The 25,192-nt window shown below is 39.8% G+C and overlaps 1 protein-coding gene across 4 annotated transcripts in view; it reads left to right on the forward strand.

Annotated features, from left to right (window-relative positions):
- The window catches only part of DYM (dymeclin), a 439,715-nt gene that overhangs the window by 511 nt on the left and 414,012 nt on the right, over positions 1 to 25,192 (forward strand). The window lies entirely within an intron of this gene.

The raw sequence follows: 25,192 nt of genomic DNA on the forward strand, positions 1-25,192 counted from the left end.
GGAGGGACCTCTGTCCCAGTCCGCTTTGGGAGTTGTGGGGATACCGAAGGCCCTGTCAGTGCTTCCGGAGATGGGGCGGTGTTGGTCTGACAAATGGGCGTGTGATGGGCAGGGTGAGCAATAGTTGTTGGCTTTTTCTTTTTTATACATTCATATTTTATTGAGATATAATTTACATATCAGGAAACTAACCCCTTAAAAGTACAACTCAGTGGTTTTTAGTATATTCACGGGGTTGAGCAGCCATCACCACCGTTAATTCCAGAGCATTTTTATACCCCCCCCCCAAAGAAATTATCAGCCACTCCTTCTTCCTCTCTCCCCAACCCTGCTGCTATCGATCTACTTTCAGTCTCCGTGGGTTTGCCTGAGCAATTGTGTTTTGACTGAAAAGTGAAAGGGTGGGTGTTTGTGAACTGGGGGCCAGTAGTGGGGTTTGAGGGTATTGGGGTGATAGCGCTGATTGGATAAGGCTGTTCTATACTGAACAGGGGTAGAGAAGTGATGGGATAATTGTAATCAGGCCAGCAAAGCGGGTACCCAGGATAGACTGATGAGGGGGCACAGATGGAGTGAGATCCTTAGAGTAGAGGGGAAGTTGGAGAGAGGGGTGTGTAGAGCGAGGGTGACGTGCTGAAAGATGAAAACCTGGAGGATGGAGGCGGTAGAGAGGAATGTAGCTTCGAATTCAGGTGCTTAGGCTGATGTGTTGAGGGGTCAAGGGAAGAACGAGGTGGAAGGGAAGAATCTATAGGGCTGAGTGAATGGTTATTGCAGAGGATGAAATTTATGAATATATGGATTTCTGGAGTGATTATTCTGCTTTGAAGTTTTATTTTAGATAATCCTCTCAGCTACTCAGAGGTAGACCGGATGAATATGAATATTCCCATTCTGTAAACGAAGAACACGGCTTTTAGAGGTTAGGCGTCTGGCTTAAGCTCATAAAGTGACTACACAGGGCAAAATGAGTTGGAATAATTGATGAAACTATCAGTCGCAAATGGATTAAATGGCAGAGAATTGAGTTGGAGCAATGTTAATAGGAAGGAGATTAAACTATTAAGAAGTCTGTTGTTACGACATATAGGTCAAGGAGTTTTTGTTTTTGCACCTTTTAACCATAGAAAAGTTCACGCAGTGAAATAATACAGTGTACTCCCATTTACCCATTACCCAGCTTCAAAAATTAACTCATGCCAATTTAGTTTCATGTTTATCCCTATCCATTGCTATCCCCACTCACAATTATTTTAAAGCAAATCATAGGCTTTCAGTTTGATCTGTAAATATTTCAATATACATCTGTAGAAAACTGAATTGCTTTTTTTTGGCGGGGGAAGCAGAGTCTCTGTCGTTCAGGCTGGAGTGCCGCGGCACGATCCCGGTTCACTGCAACCTCCGCCCCCAGGTTCAAGCAATTCCCCTGCCTCAGCCTCCCAAGTAGCTGGGATTACAGGTGCGTGCTAATTTTTTAAATGGCCAGCTAATTTTTTATATTTTTAGTAGAGATGGGGTCTCATCCTGTTGCCCAGGCTGGTCACGAATTCCTGACCTCAAACATTCTTCCCACCTCAGCCTCCCCAAGTGCTGGGATTACAGGGGTGAGTCACCGTGCTGGCCTGCTCTCTCTTTTTAGTAGACCCCAAAAACCATTACCACACATAAAAATTAATAGTAAATTCTTAATATCTAGAAAGATTTAGTGTACTTTAAAACATGGGTGGTATCCATTTGATACAAGGAGGATAAACAGTGCAAACACTTTTATGTTTGACTCTGAAAAATATGACGTAATTATCTGCTGATTTTCCATTAGAGCCTGCTATCCTGAGTGTTCAATTTTTTAAAATTAATATGGCTCATTCTTCTACAAAAAGTTTGTAGAATTGTCACTTTGGCTTTTTAATGAATGGAGTTTTGTGAGGGCAGGAGAGAAACAGAAGTGAAATATGTTACAACATGTACAAATGGCTCTTATATTGCTCCAAATATTTGGGCAATTTGGTTTTGCTTTTCTTTTCTAATTTCACATATTGTTAGAAGTTGTTCAATGTTATATATCAGTATTGTATGATTGCCGTAACATGTTGCCATACATTTAGTGGCTTAAAACAATGCCTTTATTATTTTATAGTTCTGTAGGTTAGAGGTCAAAATGGGTGTCACTGATTGGTAACAAGGCTATGTTCTTTTCTGGAGGTTTCTAGGGGAGCATCTATGCCTCTTTCAGCTTCTAGAGACCGCCACTTTCCTTGGCTTGTGGCACACTTCCTCTGTCTTCAAAGCCACCAGTGTTGCATCTCTCTGATCATACTTCCATTCTTAAGTCTCTGACCACAGGTGGGAAAGGTTCTCTGCTTTTAAGGACCCATGTGATTACATCAGGCCCACTTGGCTAATTCAGGATAATCCCCCTTCTCAAGGTTCTTCATTTAATACACCTGCAAAGTCCCTTTTCCTAGTAGTATAATCACAGCTTCTATAGATTAGGATGTGGACATCTTTGGAGGCTATTACTCTAACTACCACAATGTGTTTTGGAATATTTTGCTGAGCCTTAAGAAAGTAGGTGACTTCTTTTGCTGCTGTACATGCAATGAGAGGCCCATCTTTCACTTAGGATTGTAGATAATGGGAGTGGTTAGATCTAGAGAGGACTGTTTATTTTTCTTTTTAGTGACTACAAACAAAGATATGGGAAATACCTGTGACATTCGTAGTATAGGCTTTGGTAAAATGAGGCCTTTAAAAGTGATTAAGTATAAAAGCAATACAGCTCCACGTAAAGTTTTTCTATATTTTGTTTTGGTCTCTTTTTCATACTCATGGCTTAAAACGTATTATGTACTTGTAATGAGAGGGCTAACCTGATACTTGACACAGGACACACTGGGGGCAATGATGGTTCCCATGCCCAGGGTGAGATGGCAGGGACTCTCTGTCCCAATGGGAGAAAAAGGCACTGCCATTTCAGCAGCAAGAGAGGACTCCTAATGAAAGTGAGAGAACATTTTCAGGCAGAATGAACTACCATGATATTCGGGCTTGAAACCAGCTCCTTCTCAAGTTCTTTAGTGACTCAGCTGCGCATGGTAGAGTGCTGTGGGCCTAACAGAGCAGAGTGATAAGATGGCCATTGCTGCTTTTCCTTTCTCCGGACAGAGAGAAGACTAATTTTTAGAGGTGGAAAGGATTTCCAGAAGTCCTCCAGTTTGGTATCCTGTTTCCTGGTGGGGTTTCACTTTCCTACTTAGGTGTCAAAGTCTTGATTGTCTCTAGGTGTGAAGGTTCTTTGCAAATGTGATGGGACTTAAGTATCTGCTCTTGCCTTTAAGCATTTTTTTTTCTAGTAAGGTTTTTAGCAGAGCTTAATGCTTTGAACTTTGCTTGTAAACAGTTTGTAAGTTATCCTCAAATTATTTCTAGACAAAATGAACTAGTGGGGCTGGAAACAACTTTACATACAGGTCTTATTTGCTGAAAGTTTTTGTTTTTTTCATTTCTTTTTTTTTTTTTTTTGAGACGGAGTTTCGCTCTTGTTACCCAGGCTGGAGTGCAATGGCGCGATCTCGGCTCACCACAACCTCCGCCTCCTGGGTTCAGGCAATTCTCCTGCCTCAGCCTCCTGAGTAGCTGGGACTACAGGCACACGCCACCATGCCCAGCTGATTTTTTGTATTTTTAGTAGAGACGGGGTTTCACCATGTCGACCAGGATGGTCTCGAACTCTCGACCTCATGATCCACCCGCCCCGGCCTCCCGAAGTGCTAGGATTACAGGCTTGAGCCACCGCTCCCGGCGTTTTTTTCATTTCTTTAAGGAAGTTTGGTTAGTGATTTTTGATGTCTTCTCTGATTTTTATCACATTCTTTAAGAATGCAGATACCAAGAGTGGCTGAAACTTTCCAATAAGGACATTGGAATAATTATTTTTTAAAAAGCTTATCTTTTTAAAAATTGTTCAGTCTTTTGGGCGTTTAAAACCTTTTGTCCGTCATATGAACGATGATAAATTTCTTTGTTAGGTTGAGTCAGTCACTCAGTCTTGGCAATTCTTCCTTCAGAATATGCCATGCAACCCTCCACCCACAATACTTAGAAAGCCCTGCCTGTATCATTTAGGATTAGGTTTGGCTATGAATAAGAGAGACCTGAAAAATAATAGCCTAAACATATGAGTGGTTTGTTTCTTTTGTAGAAGAATTCCAGAGGTGGACAGTTAAAGGCTGGTTTGGCAGTTATGCTGTCATCAGGAACCCAGCCTCTTTGCATTTTCTTACACTGTTAACCCTGAAGTATGGCCCTTGATTTCTGGGTAGAAGATGGTTGCTGGAGTTAGAGCTAAAATTTCCATGTTCCAAACATAGAGGAAGGGATACATAAGTGATTGTCCACTTTTAGAGACTTAAATGTATCTTAGTTGAACAGGAATATGCCTAGCCAAAAAATTGGAGTTCTCTGACTAAAAGGAAGGGAGAACTGGAGATTGGGTAGGCAATTAGTATTTTTTACTATTTTTCTTCTTCTTTTTCTTTTTTTTGTTTTGAGACAGAGTCTGGCTCTGTTGCCCAGGCTGAAGTGCAATGGTGTGATCTTGGCTCACTGCAACCTCTGCCTCGCAGGTTCAAGTGATTCTTTTGCCTCAGCCTCCAGAGTAGCTGGGATGACAGGCATGTACCACCATGTCTGGCTAATTTTCGTATTTTTTTTTAGTTTGCTCAGGCTGGTCTTAATCTTCTGACCTCAGGTGATCCACCCTCCTTGGCCTCCCAAAATGCTGGGATTACAGATGGGAGCCACTTCGCCTAGCCTTTGTTATTCTTTATAATTAGTTTCTCTGTCTGGACCCAGACTAACCTACATACTTTTAAAAACTCTAGGTTTCTTTTTTTTTTTTTTTTTTTTTTTGAGATGGAGTTTCGCTCTTGTTACCCAGGCTGGAGTGCAATGGCGCGATCTCGGCTCACCACAACCTCCGCCTCCTGGGTTCAGGCAATTCTCCTGCCTCAGCCTCCTAAGTAGCTGGGACTACAGGCACGCGCCACCACGCCCAGCTACTTTTTTGTATTTTTAGTAGAGACGGGGTTTCACTATGTTGACCAGGATGGTCTCGATCTCTCGACCTCGTGATCCACCCGCCTCGGCCTCCCAAAGTGCTGGGATTACAGGCTTGAGCCACCGCGCCCGGCCTAACTCTAGGTTTCAATCCTAGTTCTGTCATTTATTTGCTTTGGCATGTTACTCAACCTTTTTGAGCTTCGGTTTTCTCATCTGTTATATGGGACTAATATATACTTTATATGTTTGTTAGAGAATTAAATGAAAATACCTCTACGTATCTAGCAGTATTACACTGTAACTATTAGTTGTTTTTCATTCTCTTCCTTTAGGTTTCTTGGCTTGAATATCTGAATGAGTGATATAAAAAGATGAGAATTGGAGATGGACAAGAGGAAGGATATATACATATTCAGTACTGAGCATGTGGAGTTTGAGGTGCTCTTGGGACACCAGATGGTGACAGATGTTAGGCAATTAGATAAATGGGTCTGGCACTCAAAAGGCAGTTCTGACTAGACATAGATATTTTGGGATTGTCAGTGTATAGGGGTAGAGGTCATCAATCTGTAAGTCTTAGGGAGGATGTATGCAATTGTACGGTTACTATGTGCAGAGTAAGAAGGCATGTCTTTTAGTAAGTCTCTGTGTAAAGCATCAAGCATCAGATTACTTTCTGGCCTCTTATTATTTTTATTTTTATTTTTGTGGGTTAGGGAGTGGAAAGTTTAATAGAAGAAAGGAGAGAGGAGAGTAGCTCCTTGAGAAAGAGAGAGACATCCAAAAAAAGAGGGGAGGCCACGGACTGAAGCAGATTTTATGTGGAGAGATGATGTCTGATTTACATAGGGCTCGCAGATTGGTTCAGTCAGGTATGACATCTACAGAGTGTGTGTGGAAGGCTGGTTGCCTCAACCTAATCTTATGTAAATGGGTTTTCCAGTTGATTGGTACCATCCTGTCTGCTCCTTTACAGTACATGTGGCTGACAGAGAAGGGAAGATGGAACCACCATTTTGAAAATGTCTAGTCCTTAGTTCCTGCTGGCATTCACCAGTGCAAGCTCCCAGCTTGCAGGCTGCTCTTTGTTAGACAATGATTTGGGGCTGCTTTTCATTAAAAAGAAAAGCCTTACTGAGGACTCCCATGCCCTTGCTATCTGCCTATTTCTTTGTTAACTCCTATATCATCATTCCTCACCCTGGAGTGGCAGACCTAACTCTGGTTAGGGGGTGTTGAATGACAACTCTTTCTGACTACTTCTGGCTGAAAAGGGGAACGGCAGCTGGGCCTCCTCCTGGGGTTGATCTAAGGGTCCTTGGAAGAGAGGCATGTCCTTGTGTGATTCTGTCTGTAGCATTGTTTGGAGTTTGATTCTGTCAGCCATTCTCATGGGTTGTAACACTGGTTTGCCTCCACCAGATGTTACTAAAATGTTAATATAAAAGTAACATTCCTTTTAGGATAAGTGGCATTGGATTTGGGTAGCTGGAGTAACTTTAGTGTTAACCTTCGCTAAATCTTTCTTGCTGTTATTATTCCCTTCATGACTTCCACAGAAAATCTCTTTCCTTTATAACCTTCTTTGCATAGCCAGGGTGTGACATATTACCAAACCCAATAAGAAGTTCTAGCAAACTTGGTGATAGTAAAACTTTCATGCTTCCTTTTTCTTGGTAATTATCCCTGCTATAAGGATAATAATTAAGCAAAATATTACAGCAATGAAAAGTCTCTGTCCAGTATTTCAGTTAGGAGATGCTACCGTGTTTAACCCTACTGCAAATAGTAGAATGAATATAGCAATTCCCACAAGTGTGGTGTAGTAGATCCTTTCCGTCTAAAATTTTACTTGCCAAGGTATCCAGAGTTTTACGTTACCTGTCCCTTTTTGTTTCTTCCAAGCTTTAAGAGATCACCACTTGATTCACAGGAATAAGCAGGGTTAGTCTAAAATGTAGACACAAAGCTTAAAAACAATGTGACTAGGATTTAATGACAAACGTATGATAAGCTTCGGAACATACTTTCTTTAGTCCTCATTTTTGGTAAAAACAAATTATGACAGGACTGTGTTGTTCGTAGAATAAACTTTAGTCTTATACTTGGCCTGGTTACCTGCATAAAATGCAGCAAGAATAATTATTTCTTTTACTCTGTTGCCCAGGCTAGAGTGCAGTGGCACGATCTCGGCTCACTGCAACCTCCGCCCCCCAGGTTCAAGCAATTCTCCTGCCTCAGCCTCTCTAGGAGCTGGGATTACAGGTGCCTGCCACCTTGCCTGGCTAATTTTTTTGTATTTTTAGTAGAGATGGGATTTCACCATCTTGGCCAGGCTGATCTTGAAATCTTGACCTCATGACCTACCTGCTTCTTCTTCTCAAAGTGCTGGGATTACAGGTGTGAGCCACCACACCCTGCCAAGAGTAATTATTTCTACATAGGCTTTTTGGATTGGCTGTGATGGAACTCTATTCCACAAGGAATCTCAGATAAGACCTCTTAAAGCTGAGCCCAGCCATGGGTTTGTATCCTCACATACCTGTGAGTGTGGTGATCCTTTTCTCTTAAGGCCCCAAGATAAACCTGGAGCTCTTGGACCTGTTAGAAAGTGACATTCTTTACTGACCACAGCTTAGGAACCCTGTGCAGGGACTGTGTAGACAGGTATGAGGCCAGTTCCTTCCATGGGGCTTTTATCAGCTCTGCAAGTTGAGATTGAGTCCTTAAAGGGAAGGATACCATTCCAGTCAAAGCCTTATTAAAATTACCAGTTTTTCCAATTGTGTCCTGTTGAAAAAGAAAAATGGATTCTTATTGCACTGATGCGAACATCGGTAGTGCCATAAGTTAAGAGTTCTCGGCCGGGCGCGGTGGCTCACGCCTGTAATCCCAGCACTTTGGGAGGCTGAGGTGGGTGGATCACAAGGTCAAGAGATCGAGACCATCCTGGTCAACATGGTGAAACCCCATCTCTACTAAAAATACAAAAAATTAGCTGGGCATGGTGGCGTGTGCCTGTAATCCCAGCTACTCAGGAGGCTGAGGCAGGAGAATTGCCTGAACCCAGGAGGCGGAGGTTGTGGTGAGCCAAGATCATGCCATTGCACTACAGCCTGGGTAACAAGAGCAAAACTCCGTCTCAAAAAAAAAAAAAAAAAGTTCTCACAGATTAGAGGAACCAGGCAGAGAGAAACAAACATGCTCCAAAGTTTGTTCACAGGAGTATACCTTACTCACTTATTAAAGGCTGTAAACAGTTCAAAACCCATTTCCTTGACCCTGAAAAGCAAACCAAGGATTAGCAATATTCCAAGCAAAAGTAAAAAAGATTTCTTTAGTTTTCTGAGTGCAGTCCATTTAGTCAACTCTTGTTTTGCTTGATATTTGTGAACATTTCAGTTCTTCATGAGTCCTGTATGTTCTTTCTCTATTCCAATGTTACAATATTCAAAGCTGTTAAAAACCTGCATTTGAGAACACCTGTTAAAAGTCCTTAATATAGCCTGATTATAAACCATCTTTTGAGAAGGAACAAAGCAAGACAACAATTGTCTGTGAATGACAAAATTTCCAGGATAGTTACAGTTAAAAATATGACTGAAAGCTTAGTTAACCTTAATTGTTATTGATAGCACATACTTAGACATTAGAATTTTAGAAATCCCATACAATTTTGGGTACATATATTAGTATTATTCACCAAAAACTATAACTTAAAGAAGATTGGACAATTTCTCATTTTGGCAATTCTCATATGGCTAAACATGTGAGATAATCCTGTTTACCTCTTCTCTGGATGTTTCAGGGGCCCCCTGAACAATCCAGAAAGCCAGGCATCAGGAAAGACAGTTTTGAAACTTGAAGCTTGATTTTGGGATCCCTGTTAAGTGTTAGAGGTTTAAAACACTTGATGTTATGAAATAGAATTCCAAATTGCCATTAATTAATTATTTTGCCAAAATGATGACTCAAAAGGCAAAAATCTTTTATTAGCCTTTACTATTACATGAAAATCCTGTTTAAAGCCAAATCTTACCCTTGTATTAGTTTGTTAAAGTTGCGAACAACCTTTTGATAAAACCTCATAGAAAATTCCATCTAATCTTAACCAATCACCATGGGGTGAAACTCTTTACAACCCTTTGTGCTAAAGGGCAGATTAGTGTCTTAAGACAACCTTGCTGTGCTCTTCTTTCAGTGCTTAATTTATGAAAATGCCATATAATACCCTCTTGAATTTAGTTAATATTTACACATTTGCAAGATTAATTTTTATAGTCTTTCTATAACTTGCTTAAATGTCTACTTCTATGTTATTAAATTTGAGATAATCCCTTATCCCTGGGCAAAATTTATATTTCCATGCTTTCTTATAATCTTTTACTAAAAAACACATTTCACCGTTTTTATAAGCCTTGCATGTAAAACTGTATAGAGATCTCAAATACATGTTGCACTGTTAACTCTTAGCAACTTTTACTTTTGGTGAAAAACCTGTTAAGTCATTTTAATTATGTACCAGGTGTGGAGCCTGGGACCCAGACAGAAGTCGGGCTTATGAGGTCCTCCAGGCCATAATGGCAGGATACAGAGTTCAGTCTAGCACACCCCCTCCATTAAAGGGCCCTTGCCCAACTATTATGTAGTTTTTCTTGAGGTCATTTTTTTAGGAAGCCAAACAAGTCACACAAGTCTAGGAAGTTGAAGGGAAATCACAGGCAGAGGAATAGAGCCACTTGGGTGAGTACGACTAGCCCCAGTGACTTAGTTCCTCTGGTTCCATGGCTGGAGGTCATACCTGCAACCGTGGGCAGCACTTTCAACAAGGTGCTAGGGACCCGGGAAACACAGAGGGGAAAAAAAGCAGGGGGGATTCTCCCACTGTCTTCCTCTCCAGCATGGATCACACCAAAAGGAAGGAAACTAAAGGGATACCTTTTTCTCACTTCTCTTTTTAAATGGGTACCATCTTCATCCTGCACTCCCCTGGAGTGCATTCTGAAGCATAAGGATTCCTTTGATCCTGAAACTTTAAAGAAAAAGCAGCTCATCTTGTTTTGCACAAGGGCATGGCCTTTTTATGCTCATATTGAGCAGACCCAAAGAGAATATTTCCTCCAAATTAGGGAAGCAACTTCCGGGGGGATCATCTGAGGCAGCTATTTGGTGTCCAGTCCCCCTTATTTAGGGCCACCTCCAACCATACTACCAGCTCTGTGCCTAAGCGTTTACTCTTAGAGAATGGTTCCAGTTAACTTCCAAACTTGAAATTCCCTTGCTAATTAAGTATCACTATAACTGGAAGTGAAATATGTGCCTTAAAAAAAAGTAGGAAAAAAAAAAAAACACGTAGGAATCGAATGGCCATTTTCCTGCTGATGAGACAGTATTGAGACTAAAATTTGGCTTTGGAGGATATTTTGCCTTTGATTGTTGAAGGCAGAATTTTCCCGTTTACAGAAGCAGCATAAAACCCAGTTTCTAATAAAGAGGCCCAAAAAGGAAAGAGAATTGGGAGACTAGGGTGTTTTGTTGAAGGACTGACAATGTGCCTCCTGGAGAGGATGCCTATTCCACTAGGTGGCACAGTTGACCTTGAAACATCATGTACTCTCTAGATCAAGGGCAGAGAGACACCTGGAAAATGGCATGTGCTCTCCAGACCAAAGGCAGAAAGAGAGAGAGAGATGCTCACTCTTAGGGGGTGAGGGGCTCTTAGAAAATCACAGAGATGCCTTCCCTTGAGCTATATACCCGGTTACTATGGCATTCCCTGATCTTGTCAAACAAGATTACTTCCTCGAACTGTAAAATTTCCCACACATTTCATACACAGAGAAGATAAGAGATATGATAGTCGTGAACAGGAAAGGAGGAAATTACAATAGGAAAGTTGGAGATCCTGTTGCTGACACCCCATCGGGGTGGTTGGAGGCTGGGGTCAGTCCAGAAGCCTTTGGATAACACCAGGGGTTATCCCTGGCCAGAAATCCTCAGTTGCCCCAGGACTTCTTCTAGCCTGAGGCAATGGCTAAGTCCTCTTTGAAAGGTCTAAAATGGAGACTGAGAGCCTTGGAATGAAAGGACAGAGTTGGAGTTTGCTCCTCTACTCACCATTTTGATGAATGTTATACCTTGGTATCCTGGACAAAGCCCCCAGCGACGTGGCCATGCTGTCTAGGGTGTACACCTTGGGGTTTGTTGTTGCACACAGAGAAGGAAATAGGACATGGACATGTGGGTGGGTTAAGGAGTGGAAAGTTTAATAGAAGAAAGCAGAGAGGAGAGCAGCTCCTTGAGATAGAAAGAAGTCCGAAAAAGGCACTTTCTGGCCTCTTATGCTTCTGCTTTGATTCCCTTTCTGTTCCAGCCATGTTAAACTTCTTTCCAGTCCTTGAACAGGCCCTACCTGTTATTTCTTAACCATAGGGCTTCAAATGTGCCATTGTCTGCTTTGGAAGTTTCTGAATTTCCACATCCACCCAGGCCAACCCTTCTTGTCCTTTAGGTCTGAACTTTTATTTATTTTTTATTTTTTTAATTTTTTGTGATGGAGTCTCGCTTTGTCTGGAGTGCAGCAGTGCAATCTAGGCTCACTGCAGCCTCCACTTTCCTGGTTCAAGTGATTCTCCTGTTTCAGCCTCCCAAGTAGCTGGGATTTTAGGTGCCCAAGTAGCTGGGATTTTAGATGCCCGCCACCACAGCTGGCTAATTTTTGTATTTTCAGTAGAGATAAAGTTTCAACATGTTGGCCAGGCTGGTCTTGATGGTTATTCAGCTGCAGTTATTAGGGGCTTTCATAAAGTTAAGCTACCAGAACAAGCGGTAGAGCGTGAGCAAGATATCTAGAACCTGGCAGGTGAGGATTTTGTGCTTGTCTCTTTTTTTTTTTTTTTTTTTTGAGACAGAGTCTAGCTGTTTTGCCAGGCTGGAGTGCTGTGGTATGATCTTGGCTCACTGCAGCCTCCATCTCCTTTCAATCAATATTCTTGCCTCAGCCTCCTGAGTAGCTGGAATTACAGGCATGCACCGCCATGCCCAGCTAATTTTTGTATTTTTTTTTTTTCTTTAGACAGAGTCTCACTCTTTTGGCCAGGCTGGAGTGCAGTGGTGTGATCTTGGCTCACTGCAACCTCCACCTTCCAGGCTCAAGTGATTCTCCTGCCTCAGTTTCCTGAGTAGCTGAAATTATAGGCATGCACTGCCATGTCCAGCTAATTTTTGTATTTATTTATTTATTTTTTCTTGAAACAGAGTGTCATTCTGTTGGCTAGGCTAGAGTGCAATGGTGTGATCTTGACTCACTGCAACTGCCACCTCCCAGGCTCAAGTGATTCTCCTGCCTTAGCCTCCCGAGTAGTCGGGACTAATGGCACAATTTTGTTCTCCAGCATGTCCAACTGATTTTTGTATTTTTAATAGAGACAGGGTTTCACCATGTTGGCCAGGCTACTCTCGAGCTCCTTACCTCAGGTGATTGACCCGCTTTGGCCTCCCAAAGTGCTGGGATTATAGGCATGAGCCACTGTGCCTGGCTGGTCTTAACTTTTATGGTATGACCTCTAGGAAGCTTTACCCAAGTCTTGAATAGTTGCCATCTTAAAATTTCTTGTTGATTTATCTGTATCTCTGTATATAATTCCATTCTTCACAAGTTTAAACCTGGCACTTTGCATATTGCTGGCCACATAGTGGGCACTCAGGAAATATTTATTGACCATTGATAGGCTTCTTGTGCTTAATGTAATCATAATGTGATGTAGCTTATATATTGCTTATTTGGTTTTTCAACCCTATACTGTTCTTTGGTATTTGCACATTGAATTGCTTATATGAATCATTAATTTTGAAATAGTAAAGCACATTATCTCCTATTTATTTTGATATTTTTTCTATGTAAAACTTGTGTATTGTAGAAAAGATAAATAATAGTAAAGGCAGGTTATAAAAAATCAACAATATCCTTACCTATTCCCACTTTTTAGTTTTGTTCTCAGATGCAGTTACTTTTAAGAACTCTCTCTATACTATTCTTTTTTTTTTTTTTGGAAGAGATGGGATCTTGCTGTGTTGCCTGGGCTGTTCCTGAACTGCTAGCCTCAAACAGTCCTCCTGCCTGGACCTCCCAAAGTGCGGGATTACAGGCCTGAGCCACTGTGCCTAGCCCTAAAAATTCTTTTAAGCTTTTTCTTTTGATACTTACCGCTGTGTTTATAAATCTACCTAAACTGCTATTTTGTGATTTATCAATTTTAGGTAATACACATTGGCTTCTTGTTATGGTAGGTGAGGTGCTCTTCCACTTTCTTCCCCTATTCTAGCCCTTCCAGTATAGGTATATTAGAATTCTTGGTTAATTTAGTGTTTAACTTTTATATTATTATGACTGCATAAATTTTATTTACTGCTGGTGAGTACTTTACCTTGTTTCTCCTTATCTCTCTCTAGTTTGCTTAGTTTCCCATGAATATATTATTAATTTTTACCAAATACTTTGAACGGCCTGTGGGAATTAGTGCCTAAGAAACTGATGTGAGGTGTTACTTTGGCTACTGCTATCGTAGTGAGTAATAAGTTATTTTTATACCTGTCCCAGAGGTTTCATGTCTTTGTTAGCTTTGTCAGTAAAGTAAAATTGCATCCCCACAATGCCTGACTTGATAGTGTAACATCTCTCTATTTTGTTTGTGATTTCTTTTTGGAACTTTTATTATTAACATATTAAAATCTTCTAAATTATTCTTGAAATTTTCTAATTTTCCTCCTTCTGCTTTTTACTTATTTGTCTTGTTCTTTATTATGGAAGTTTCTTGACTTTATCTTTTCTCCTTTTTATTGAGTTTTTTAGTACTTTTTTATTCTTTATTTCCTTTTTTATGTCATTCCTACTCTTGCTTCATGAAGCAATACGATACAGTGATTAAAAAAGCATGGTTTCTCTACCTATCCTACCTAGGTGTAAAACCTGATATGCCACTTTCTAGCTCTGTAGTCTTGGGCAAATTACTTAACCTTTCTTTGCCTTAGTTTATTCATGTAGGCTAGGAGTTGGCAGATGTTTTTTGTAAAGGACCAGATCATAAATATTTCAGGCTTTATGAGCCAAGAAGGAAAATGAAGGATATTTTAAATTATTTAATCATTTAATTATGTAAGTACTTATATATAACAAAGAGAGAAAACATTTCTACAAGATTTTTATTAATAAAATTCTAAATGCAGTACTAATAATGATTTAGAACAATTTTTGCAATAAAGATTTGCTAATGAGAAGAATGATTTTTTTTTTTTTTGAGGAGAGGGCATAACATTTGGCTTAATTGGAGTTTAAAGTTAGTGTTCTCTATCATCAAAATTGATGATAAATTTCCACCTATTAATGCTGATTTGTAATGAGATTTCATATATTTCACCTTTGAAAATGTCTAAGAACTTAGGTACTGCCAAACACTGCTAATAGTCTGTGAACATATGGTTTTAATAGAGCTTATTCATTCCTTGGAAGACATTTATAGAATTCCTTTAGACTCTTTCCTTGATATTTAACATTTAGCAAATCATTACACTGCAGCCTAATCACTTCCAATTGAGGATTAAGTAGAAGCTCCTCATTGCACAGTTACACGGTTTTTGAAATGTGGAATGTTCTTTTTTATTTGCATTGAGGTCTGAAAAAAATACTGCTGGAAATGTTTGATTTTGGAAAATATGTGTGCTGCATATTTGTGTGGCAGTGGAAATCTCATTTTAATTTTTGACAGCAAAGGAAGTGCATGAAACACCTTGACATGACTTGTGACTCAGGCAATATTAGTTGTCCCTTGACATGACTTGTGACTTAGGCAATATTAGTTGTCCCTGAAATGTCTCAGTATATGCTTTGCATGTAGACCCTGTTGTCCTTCTAAGTTTAGGTTGAATTCATTAACAGATATATCAAGTGTGCAGCAACCATAGTGGTTGAGGGGCATTCTTTTCATTCAGGAAAATTTGTCTCAGCCTGGAGCTTGAAAAATTTCAATGAAACTCTGTTATTGTTAAGCCATTGTATTGTTATGTGGCAGGACAAGTCAGGATATTTAGCTTCTATTTCTGACAAAAGTGTCATGAGAATAAATGAATTTACCTTTGATAATTCTGGTTCAATAACACATGTTAGATTCACATGTTTTCTGCAGAGTACCTGCCAATTGAGAATACAGTGAATAATCACAAGTTTTAAACACCTTGCATTTTACAATGCTTGTACATTTGTCCAGCTAAGCCTTTTCCTGCTTCATACATATTTTTACCACCATCAGTTGTTACACATCTTAGCAGATTCTACTTCAGGTTGTACTGAATTAGTATTTTCTCAACGTTTTTGGAAATATTTATAGCTGTAATTATTTCATACATACTGTACTTTGAGCCACTATTTTCATGGAAAGTGTAAGATGTTAAAGATGTTTATTTTCTCTGGACACAATTCTTTGGCTGCTGCAATGAAACATAATTGAATTAACTCACCATTGGTAAATCCTTTCCTTGCTTGCTTAACAAATAAGCCATTTGGAGATTTACTTTGGTTGCAGCCTCATTTCCGTTTTTAATTTTTGGCAAGACATTCTGCTATGAGGAGATATACCTTGTTTTACATTTGCTCATTTTCCTGCTCATGGCTCTCATGAGTTGGGAGTGAATGCTGTGTGGCAGGGCACACACGAGATACCGTGTTGAGTGCTTAGTATAGTAATGTGTCCTGTATTGTATTTTTCTGGCACAGCTGTGATGCTTTTACATAATAAAGTGCTTTGACATCTAACTAGATTAAAAAAATCTACAGTCCACTGTGAATTGCAAGTGTGACATCAGAGTACTTATGTTCTTTTGATGTGATATTCACTGGTAAAAAAGTTACACTATGGCAATCTTATGGCACTTGAAATGCTGTTGAGTATAACCGTGTCATTGAGAGTTGTGTTGCACTGAGCAGCAGTATAAAGGGATATATAAAGTCTTATTAGAATGAGCATGGCTGTGTTCTAATAAGACTTTATGGACACTGAAATACTCATTTCGTATAATTTTTATGTCACAAAATATCCTTTTGATTTTTTTCAACCATTTAAAAATGCAAAAATCAGGCTGGGCGCAGTGGCTCACACCTGTAATCCCAGCATTTTTGGGAGGCTGAGGCAAGCGGATCACCTGACATCAGGAGTTTGAGACCAGCCTGCCCAACATGGTGAAACCTCATCTCTACTAAAAATACAAAAATTAGCCAGGCATTGTGGCACATACCTGTAGTCACAGCTACTACGGAGGCTGAGGTGGGAGGATCGCTTAAACCTGGGAGGCAAAGATTTCAGTGAGCTGAGATTACACCTCTGCACTCCAGCCTGAGTGATAGACCAAGACCCTGACTGAAAAAAAAAAAAAAAAGAAAGTAAAAATCATTCTTCAGACAGCAGATGAAATTTAGCCCTTGGGCTGAATCTCATTCCCTAAATCACAAATCATCAATTTATGATTTAGGGAATGAGAAAAAAAGTACTACCATATAGTTTGTGGTGAGTGTTAAATCAGTATATGTGAAACACTTAAGATGGTGTCTGGGGACATAGTAGATGCTAGATAAATGTTTGGTATTATTATTGTTTTCATTATCTTTCTAAGGATATTTTAGCATTTATTATTTTCTTAGACTAATTTGTTTTCTTTGATTCATTTCTTTAGTTTGTTTTGCTTTTTTTTTCTTTTGAGACAGAATCTTGTTCTGTTGCTCAGGCTAGAGTGTGGTGGCATGATCACAGCTCACTGCAGCCTCAACCTCTCAGGCTCAGGCGATCCTCTCACTTAAGCCTCCAAGTAGCAGGAACTATAAGCGTGCACCACCAAGTCTGGCTAATTTGTTTATTGTTTGTAGAGACAGGGTCTTGCTGTGTTGCCCAGGTTGACCTCTAAGTCCTGGGCTCAAGTGTTCTTCTTGCCTTGGCCTCCCAAGGTGCTGAGATTCTAGGAGTGAGTCACCATGCCCAGGCTGTTTTGGTTTCTGTATTTCATGTTGGAGGCTTTCCTCACAAGTCTAATCACTTTTGACTGTCCATTCTTATTTAAGATTGAGACTATCCCAAAACTGATTGGAAACTCTTTGTGTAAGTAGATTTTGTTGAGTGGTGAGCATTGCTGTAAGGTGACAATCTATTTTTTAAATTGGCCTGGCAATTTCAAAATGCCTGTGTCTTTTCTCTAGGTTCCTATTCAGTTTCTTTTGAGAGGAATCCTGTCTCCTGCCTTCGAGGCAGGGAAACTCACTATGGAATGGTAGCAAGTTGACTTTATCTTCATTCTCCTGATTTCTTCATTTTCCACCTTATTACCTTCCCCGACATTGGCATTGGTCTCTCTAGTCATATTTCTCTGGAGAACACGTATGGTAGTCTCTTCCTGGGGAGACAGACCCCCAGACTTTGGCCCTGCACCTTGCCCCGTCTTCCCTGGTGCCCTCTGTCTTGCTCTGTAGCCTTCCCACTGCTCCATGGGGTGAATTGCCTTTCTTCTTATTAATGTTCCCCTTGGCAGGAACTCCCACTGGGGTTTCCGCAGGTCTGCTGGTTCAGGTACCCTCCTCTGTCACCTTCCCATCTTCTACACTCCCCTTGATCTGGTCTTTGTGGGTTTATATCTTTCCATTGCTTTCGTTTCATTAGGCGGTGAATACCCAACTGTACTTAATATAGCACTTGGAACATAGTTGCGTTTAAGAGAATGTTCTATTACTTGTGGACTCATGTCACCTGTGGCATTTAGTATGTCATTTGGCTGGTGATTATAGCCCATTATTTCTCTGATCTCCTGTTTCAGTTTTCTCCTTAAAGTCTCTTAGGTATAAGTGGGGCATATCTGTGTGTTGTGTGTGTACGTGTGTGTGTGTGTGTGTGTGTGTATGTATGTATGTACTTTTTTAGGAGGAAAGTGATTCTGGAATATAGTGCAGAATTTGTGGATTCTTAGCATAAGAAGGGACAAAGTGCATTAGGGCATCGTTTATACATTTTGAGGGTGTTAGAACAGAATTTTGTTATCATGGATTTTCAGTTCCTCTAACATTTACTTTCCATTTAAGGCACATTAAATCAAGAAATAGTCAGTACACATAAAGAGGAGATTTATGTATTTGTCAAATATTTTACAAATTAAATATAACATATTGAGTGTATTTATTTATTTATTTATTGGAGATAGAGCCTCCCTCTGTTGCCCAGGCTGAAGTGCAGTGACATGATTGTATAATAGCTCACTGCAACCTCAAAATCCTGGGCTTCAGGTGATCCTCCTGCCTCAGCCTTCTGAGTGTTGGGACTACAGGCTCATTAGCCACTTTGCCTGGCTAATTTTTAAATTTTTTGTAGAGACAGAGTTTCACTTTGCCGTCTAGGCTGATCTTGAACTCTTAGCTCCTTGGGATCCTTGTGCCTTAGCATCCCAAAATGCTGGAATTACAGGCATGAGCCACAGTTCTTGGCCTGTTACTAAGTATTTTTTTAACGTTTACTAGTTTGATGGGTAAAAATAATGTATTATTGTTTTAAGTAACATATTGTACTCAGAATTTAGGCTGAAGATCTTTTCATATATTTATTAGCTGTGGGACCTTGGCTGTTTCGGCAAGTATCTTTTGAGTAATTTCTCTTTAGCAGTAGGCCGGAGGTTGATTTGGGATAAGGAAGAAGTGTAAGGCCTGATTCATGCCTCTCAGGCATAATCTACCTGGGAGATGTTTTGTAAGTATTACGGAAAAATAGCATTTCAAGGCAGCTTTTACATAATTAGAGCTTTAGGGGAGTAATGGAGAGTTTTAAGGGGTAACAGATTTGGGGAGGAATGATAGAATCAGTTTTGCACATGTTAAGATTGAATTCTTAACTCATTGCATTGAATATAGGTCCTTTGAAAGGTTTACTACTAAAAGCATCAGCAATAGCACACTTCTTATTTCTAGCATAGACTTGCATAAGGATTATTGTTACCAAGAAACTTACTGATTATTTATATTATCCTTGAGTTAAAGAAAGGCTTAAGTATTTTAGAGATATCAACAGAACTGGCCTCCTGGTCAGAGGTTGGGTCTAAAAGGAGAAATTTCAAAGCAGTATTATGGAAGCCACTAGAAAAGCCAGGAGATGGGATCAGTTACTGACAAATTTAGAGAAAAAAGAGCTGGAAGCCAAGGGAGTCTAATGATGCCCAGTAAGGGTAAAGGCAGTAGGACTCTTTGGAGATGATCGAATAGTATTTTCTACTTTAGTTTTAATTGATAAGGATATTGAGAGTTCCAAATAAATTGGGAACAGGTGATTGTGTGTGTGTGTGTGTGTGTGTGTGTGTGTGTCTGTGTGTGTGTGTATGTATGTATGTATGTGTATGTGTGTGTTTGGAATCCTTGGCAGGAATCATTGCAGAAGAGATGCCGTTGGGTCTCAGTTTTCTACTTTGCTTTCTGTGGGGGAGCAGGTGGATCCTTCTGGCAAAAGTATCTCAGTGGCTACTGGTCTTAGTATGTCTGAACTTGTTCCTCCTGTATATTCCAGCTATCTAGGGCGTTGCCTTCACTCTGTTCCTAGCAGGTAGCACGCTGTTGTTGCTTCCTATGGGAGTGAGGGCTTGGGCAGGGGGTGTCTAGTCAGGGTGCCCAGGCCAAGCTTCTTTTAGTTGCTTCTGGGCTCTAGCCTCTGGCCTTTCTGCTTTTGTGCTGGAGTTGCTGTTCACACTCTTTGGGATGGTGCCCTTGAAGGCCCTTGAGCCTGCTCTGGGATGTCATTTCCCTTTTTAGCCCATCTCCAGCTGTTTTCTATTTTATGGGGATTCTTCACAGCTTCTGGTCCCCTGAGATTTTTTGAGCATGGCTGTGTAATCACTGACTATATAAAAATATTTATATTATTTCTAGGGTTTGGTGAGAAAAAATGGGGAAGGAGGCACTGTTCTCTTTGCTTAATTGGCTGTCTCGATTTTTTTTTTTGTTAGCATTCGGTTCAGTGTCTCTCCTGATATGCTTGTAGGCTTTATTCATGTTGTTTTAGAAAGATTTCGTAGTGTTCTTGGACTGAGCAGTTCTTTTGACTTACTAGTTTTATTTTTGATATGGGGTCTTGCTCTGTTTCACAGTGCAGTGGTGCAGCCATGGCTCACTGCAGCCTCGAACTCCTGGACTCAAGCAGCCCTCCTGCGTAGCTGGGACCACAGGCTTGTGCCACCACACCCAGCTGGTTTTTAAGTTTTTTACATAGATGGGGTCTTGCCATTGTTGCCCAGGCTGGCCTTATACTCCTGGGCTCAAGCAATCCTCCTGCTTCTGTCTCCCAAAGTGTTGGGATTACAGGTGTGAGCCACCACACCTGGTCAGTTATTTTGATTTAAGACTTAATTTTGTGGTCTATCCAGCAGCTTTGAAAATGAAGTTTATTTCCTATAAACCAGTAGAAAACAGTCATAGGATATGAACAGGTAATGGCCTTATTCATGGTAAGAGAGATGCACAATATAATTGTATTGAAAAACTGTTTTTTAAAAAAATCTAAGTTGACAAGGATTAGAATGTTTGATTAAACGGTGGTAGCTGTGGAGTAGAGAAATAGGCATTGGTGGTGAGAATCCAAGTTGGTACAACCTCTATAGAAGTTAGCCAGGCAGTAGCTATGAACATTACAAATGCATATACCCTTTGACCCAGCTATTCTGTTTCTCTGGATTGATTATATCTGTCTACTCATATATGTGTGAAATATTTTGTGTACTTATGTAAGTGATAGTATAAGCTATACGTTATACATATCTTATTGGAGAATGATTTTTCTTTATTACTTGGAGAATGATTTGTAATAGGAAAAGATTGTAGACTACCTAAATGTCCAGCAATATAGTATTTGTTAAATTGTAAAATGAACTGTTATACAGTTATAAAAAGGACTGAAATGCTTCATATATTGATATATAATGACTTTCTATATATTGTTAAGTGGGAATAGCAGAGTGGACAGGAATATGTCATATACTATGTTTTGTTTAAAAAGAGGAAGAATGTATGTTTGTGTATACACAGAATGTCTGTGGAATGATACCCAAGAAACTGGGAATGTTTTCTCTGAGTTGAGAAACAAGGTGGTTAGACAATGGGATGGGAAGGAGGCTTTTCACTGTGTATCCTTTGAAGCGTTTGTATTTTGTACCATGTATTTTACTGATTCAAAAAGAACATAAAAACATCTGACAACTTTTGTTAGTAGACTCTTTGATAGTATTGTTTCTCATTGTTGCTTCTCTTGGTGGGAGGAGGGAGTTGATTCCAAAATGAAATTTTGTTCTTTTGAAAATTCAGCATTCATATACCTAATTAAACTTCCAGAGTAAAATCACTTGCTTTTAAGGTATCACACAAGAAAAGTAAGATACTGGTCTATTCAACTGAGAACAAATGGTTATGATTCTCATTTCTTTTGATCTAGTGTCATTTTTATCCTGTTTTAATGAAGCACAGAGCAGGAAAATTGAGTACATGGTAGAGCCAGGAGAACCCATACTTCAATTGCTCTCAGTAAACCAACACTCTTTGAACTAATTCACTTTCACCTACAGTTACAGGTGCTTATTCATTACACCAGTATTAGGCCTACAATCCTAACTGCTAATTAGCATGAGTCCCCTGATAAACAGCAAACTGTAAACAAGTTGTTAAGGTCTTTTTAATTTGTTTAACATTTATTGAAACATATTCAGGGTCACAGGGATTATTGGACAAATAAAAAGAATTTGAAAGGTTTGGCTGAAAAGGAACTAGCAATATCCTTGGCGGTAGAGGACAAAATCTGTGTGTACTCTTCAGAGTTAATGAAGTGAATACAGAATCCCCAAAGGGCCTAAGTACATTACTTATTTTGCTTTTATTGAGAAAGTTCAATTTTGAATAATATTTGAAAGAAATACTTTATTGGGTGGCTGGGAAAGGTGGCTCATACCTCTAATCCCAGTGCTTTGGGAAGCCCAGACAAGAGGATCTCTTGAGGCTAGAAGATTGAGATTAGCCTCAGCAACATAGTGAGACCCCCATTTCTACAACATTTTTTAAAAGTTCGCAGAGTGTGATGGCATGTACCTGTAATCCCAGCTACTCAGGTGGCTAAGGCAGGATTGCTTGAACCCAGGAGTCTGAGGCTACAGTGAGCTATGTTCACGCCACTGCACTCTAGCCTAGGTGGCAGAGTGAAACCGTATCTCTAAGTAAATAAATTTATTTTGGAAAACTAGTCTAAGTGAAAGAGCATTCCATAATAGGACAAGTACCTAGAATGTGAGATCCTAATATCTCATAATGTGATAATATAGATGATAAAGTAACTTAATATGTAAAAACAATCCTAGTGGTTGTGAAAGAAAGTACCTATTAGTCTGATTTGTTGGCACCTTTCTGGGAGATGTAGATACGATTTTTTTTTTTAATGGAGTTTTGCTCTTGTTGCCCAGGCTGTAGTGCCATGGTGCGATCTTGGCTCACTGCAACCTCTGCCTCCCAGGTTCAAGCGATTCTCCTGCATCAGTGTCCCGAGTAGCTGGGATTAACTGCCACATTGTCTGGCTTATTTTTGTGTTTTTAGTAGAAACGGGGTTTCATTATGTTGGCCAGGCTGGTCTCTAACTCCTGACCTTAGGTGATCAACCTACCTTGGCCTCCCAAAGTGTTGGGATTACAGGTGTGAGCCACCACACCCGGCGTTGTGGTTTTAATTGAGCATTTTATGAGATTCAGTTTTCTCTTTTTGTAGCATATAAATTTTACCTTTTTTCCTTTTCTTTTTTTTTTTTCTTTTTTTTACTTTTTTAATGATTACCCTAGAGTTTACAATTTACATTTACAAGCAATCCAAGACTACTTTTAAGTAACACAGTAGCACTATTGCTCCATAGACTGTGGAAGTACATTATAATAACAGAGTATTCCTAATTTTTTCTGTCTGTTGTATTTTCAGTTCACATACACATTGCTGTCCTTCATTTCACTTGTACATAAGCTATAATCATTTGATTCGGAATGGGCTATTTTCACGTAGGAGATTTGTCCAAATTGTTGGATATATTAATAGTTGATTCCTATTATTTCATTGTATGAATGTTTCTGCTTGCTTATCAGTTTACTTGTTGAAGGACATTTGGGTTGTTTCCAGTTTGGCTATTACAAATAAAGCTGCCATGAACATTTATGTGTTTTTGTTGTTGTTGCTCACTTTTCATTTCTCTAGGATTGTAGGTTAGGGGGTCAGTTGCTGGGTTGAATGGCACATGTGTGTTTAACTTTATAAGAAACTACTAAGCCCTTTTCCAGAATGGTGGTTTGATTTTCCATTCCCAGCAGGAACATACAAGAGATCCAGTTTCTCAACATCCTCAGCCGCATTTGGAACTGCCAGTGTTTCTTGTTTTAGCGTTTCCAGTAGATGTGCAGTGGTATGTCATTGTGATTTTAATTGTCAGTTCCCTAATGGCTAATCATGTTAGAATATCTTTTCACGTGTTTATTTTCCTTGACTAATCTTCTTTAGTCGTCTGTTAAAATCTTTTGCACATTTTCTAATTGGATTGTTTTGTGGAGCTTAGAGAGTTCTTTATATGATCTAGATAAAAGTCCTTTGTTGGATATGTGATTTTCAAATTTTTTTTTCAAGTCTGTGGCTTGTCTTTTCATTCTCTTAACAGAGTCTTTTATAGACCAAAAGTTTTACAGACTAAAAGTTTTTATTTTTTTTTTTGTCTTTTTTTTTTTTGATATGGAATCTCACTCTGTTACCCAGACTGAAGTGCAGTGGTATGATCTTGGCTCACTGCAAACCCTGCCTCCTGGGTTCAAGTGATTCTTGTGCCTTAGGCCCCCCGAGTAGCTGGTATTACAGGTGCATACCACCATGCTCTGCTAATTTTTGTATTTTTAGTGGAGACGGGGTTTTACCATGTTGGCTAGGCCGGTCTCAAACTCCTGACCCTCAAGTCATCCACCTGCTCTGACCTCTTAAAGTGCTGGGATTACAGGCATGAGCTACCGCACCTTGCCCAAATGTTTTTAATTTGATGAAAGCACAGTTTATCAGTTTTTTTCTTTTTTTTTCTTTCTTTTTCTTTTTTTTTTTTTTTGAGACGGAGTTTGGCTCTTGTTACCCAGGCTGGAGTGCAATGGCACGATCTCGGCTCACCGCAACCTCTGCCTCCTGGGTTCAGGCAATTCTCCTGCCTCAGCCTCCGGAGTAGCTGGGATTACAGGCACGCGCCACCATGCCCAGCTAATTTTTTGCACCTTTAGTAGAGACGGGGTTTCACCATGTTGACCAGGATGGTCTCGATCTCTTGACCTCGTGATCCACCCGCCTCAGCCTCCCAAAGTGCTGGGATTACAGGCTTGAGCCACCGCGCCCGGCCCAGTTTTTTTCTTTTATGTATTGTGCTTCTTATTTTTTAAAGTTGGAATCTCCATGCACCACCACACCTAATTAAAATAATTTTTTTTAGAGACAGAATATTGCTATGTTGCCCAGGCTGGTGTCGAATCCCTGGCCTTAAGTGATCCTTCTGCCTCAACTTTCTGAGTTGCTGTGATTATAGGCATGATCCACTGCACCTGGCCAGGAAATAGTTTATTTTTAATCAAAGTAGTATATGGACATGGTTTTGAAAAGTGAACTAATATGACAGATTTAATATAAAAAACTGCTCTACCACCGTCCCCACTCGAGTCCTTTTCCACAGAGGTGGCCACTTTCAAATCTGTAAGCTGTTACTTCTTGCTATTTACCTCCTTATTTATTTATTTTGAGACAGAGTTTCACTCTGGCTAATTTTTATATTTTTACTAGAGTTGGGTTTTCAGTGTGTTGGCCAGGTAGGTCTTAAACTTCTGGCCTTAAGTGATCTGCCTGCCTTGGCCTCCCAAAGTGTTGGGATTATACCACATCTGGTTCTACCTCCTTATTTGTAACTAATACGTTTTTACTGCTGCTTTTTGCTTTAGTAACTTTAGATATTTTCTATTGAGCACTATCTATGATGGAAGATGAAAATTTAGCATTCAGAGACCACCAGTCCTGCTTCTTTTTCCAGAATCTTC

The sequence above is a fragment of the Saimiri boliviensis genome, chromosome 13 (genome assembly GCF_048565385.1).
Source record: "Saimiri boliviensis isolate mSaiBol1 chromosome 13, mSaiBol1.pri, whole genome shotgun sequence".
NCBI lineage: Eukaryota > Metazoa > Chordata > Mammalia > Primates > Cebidae > Saimiri > Saimiri boliviensis.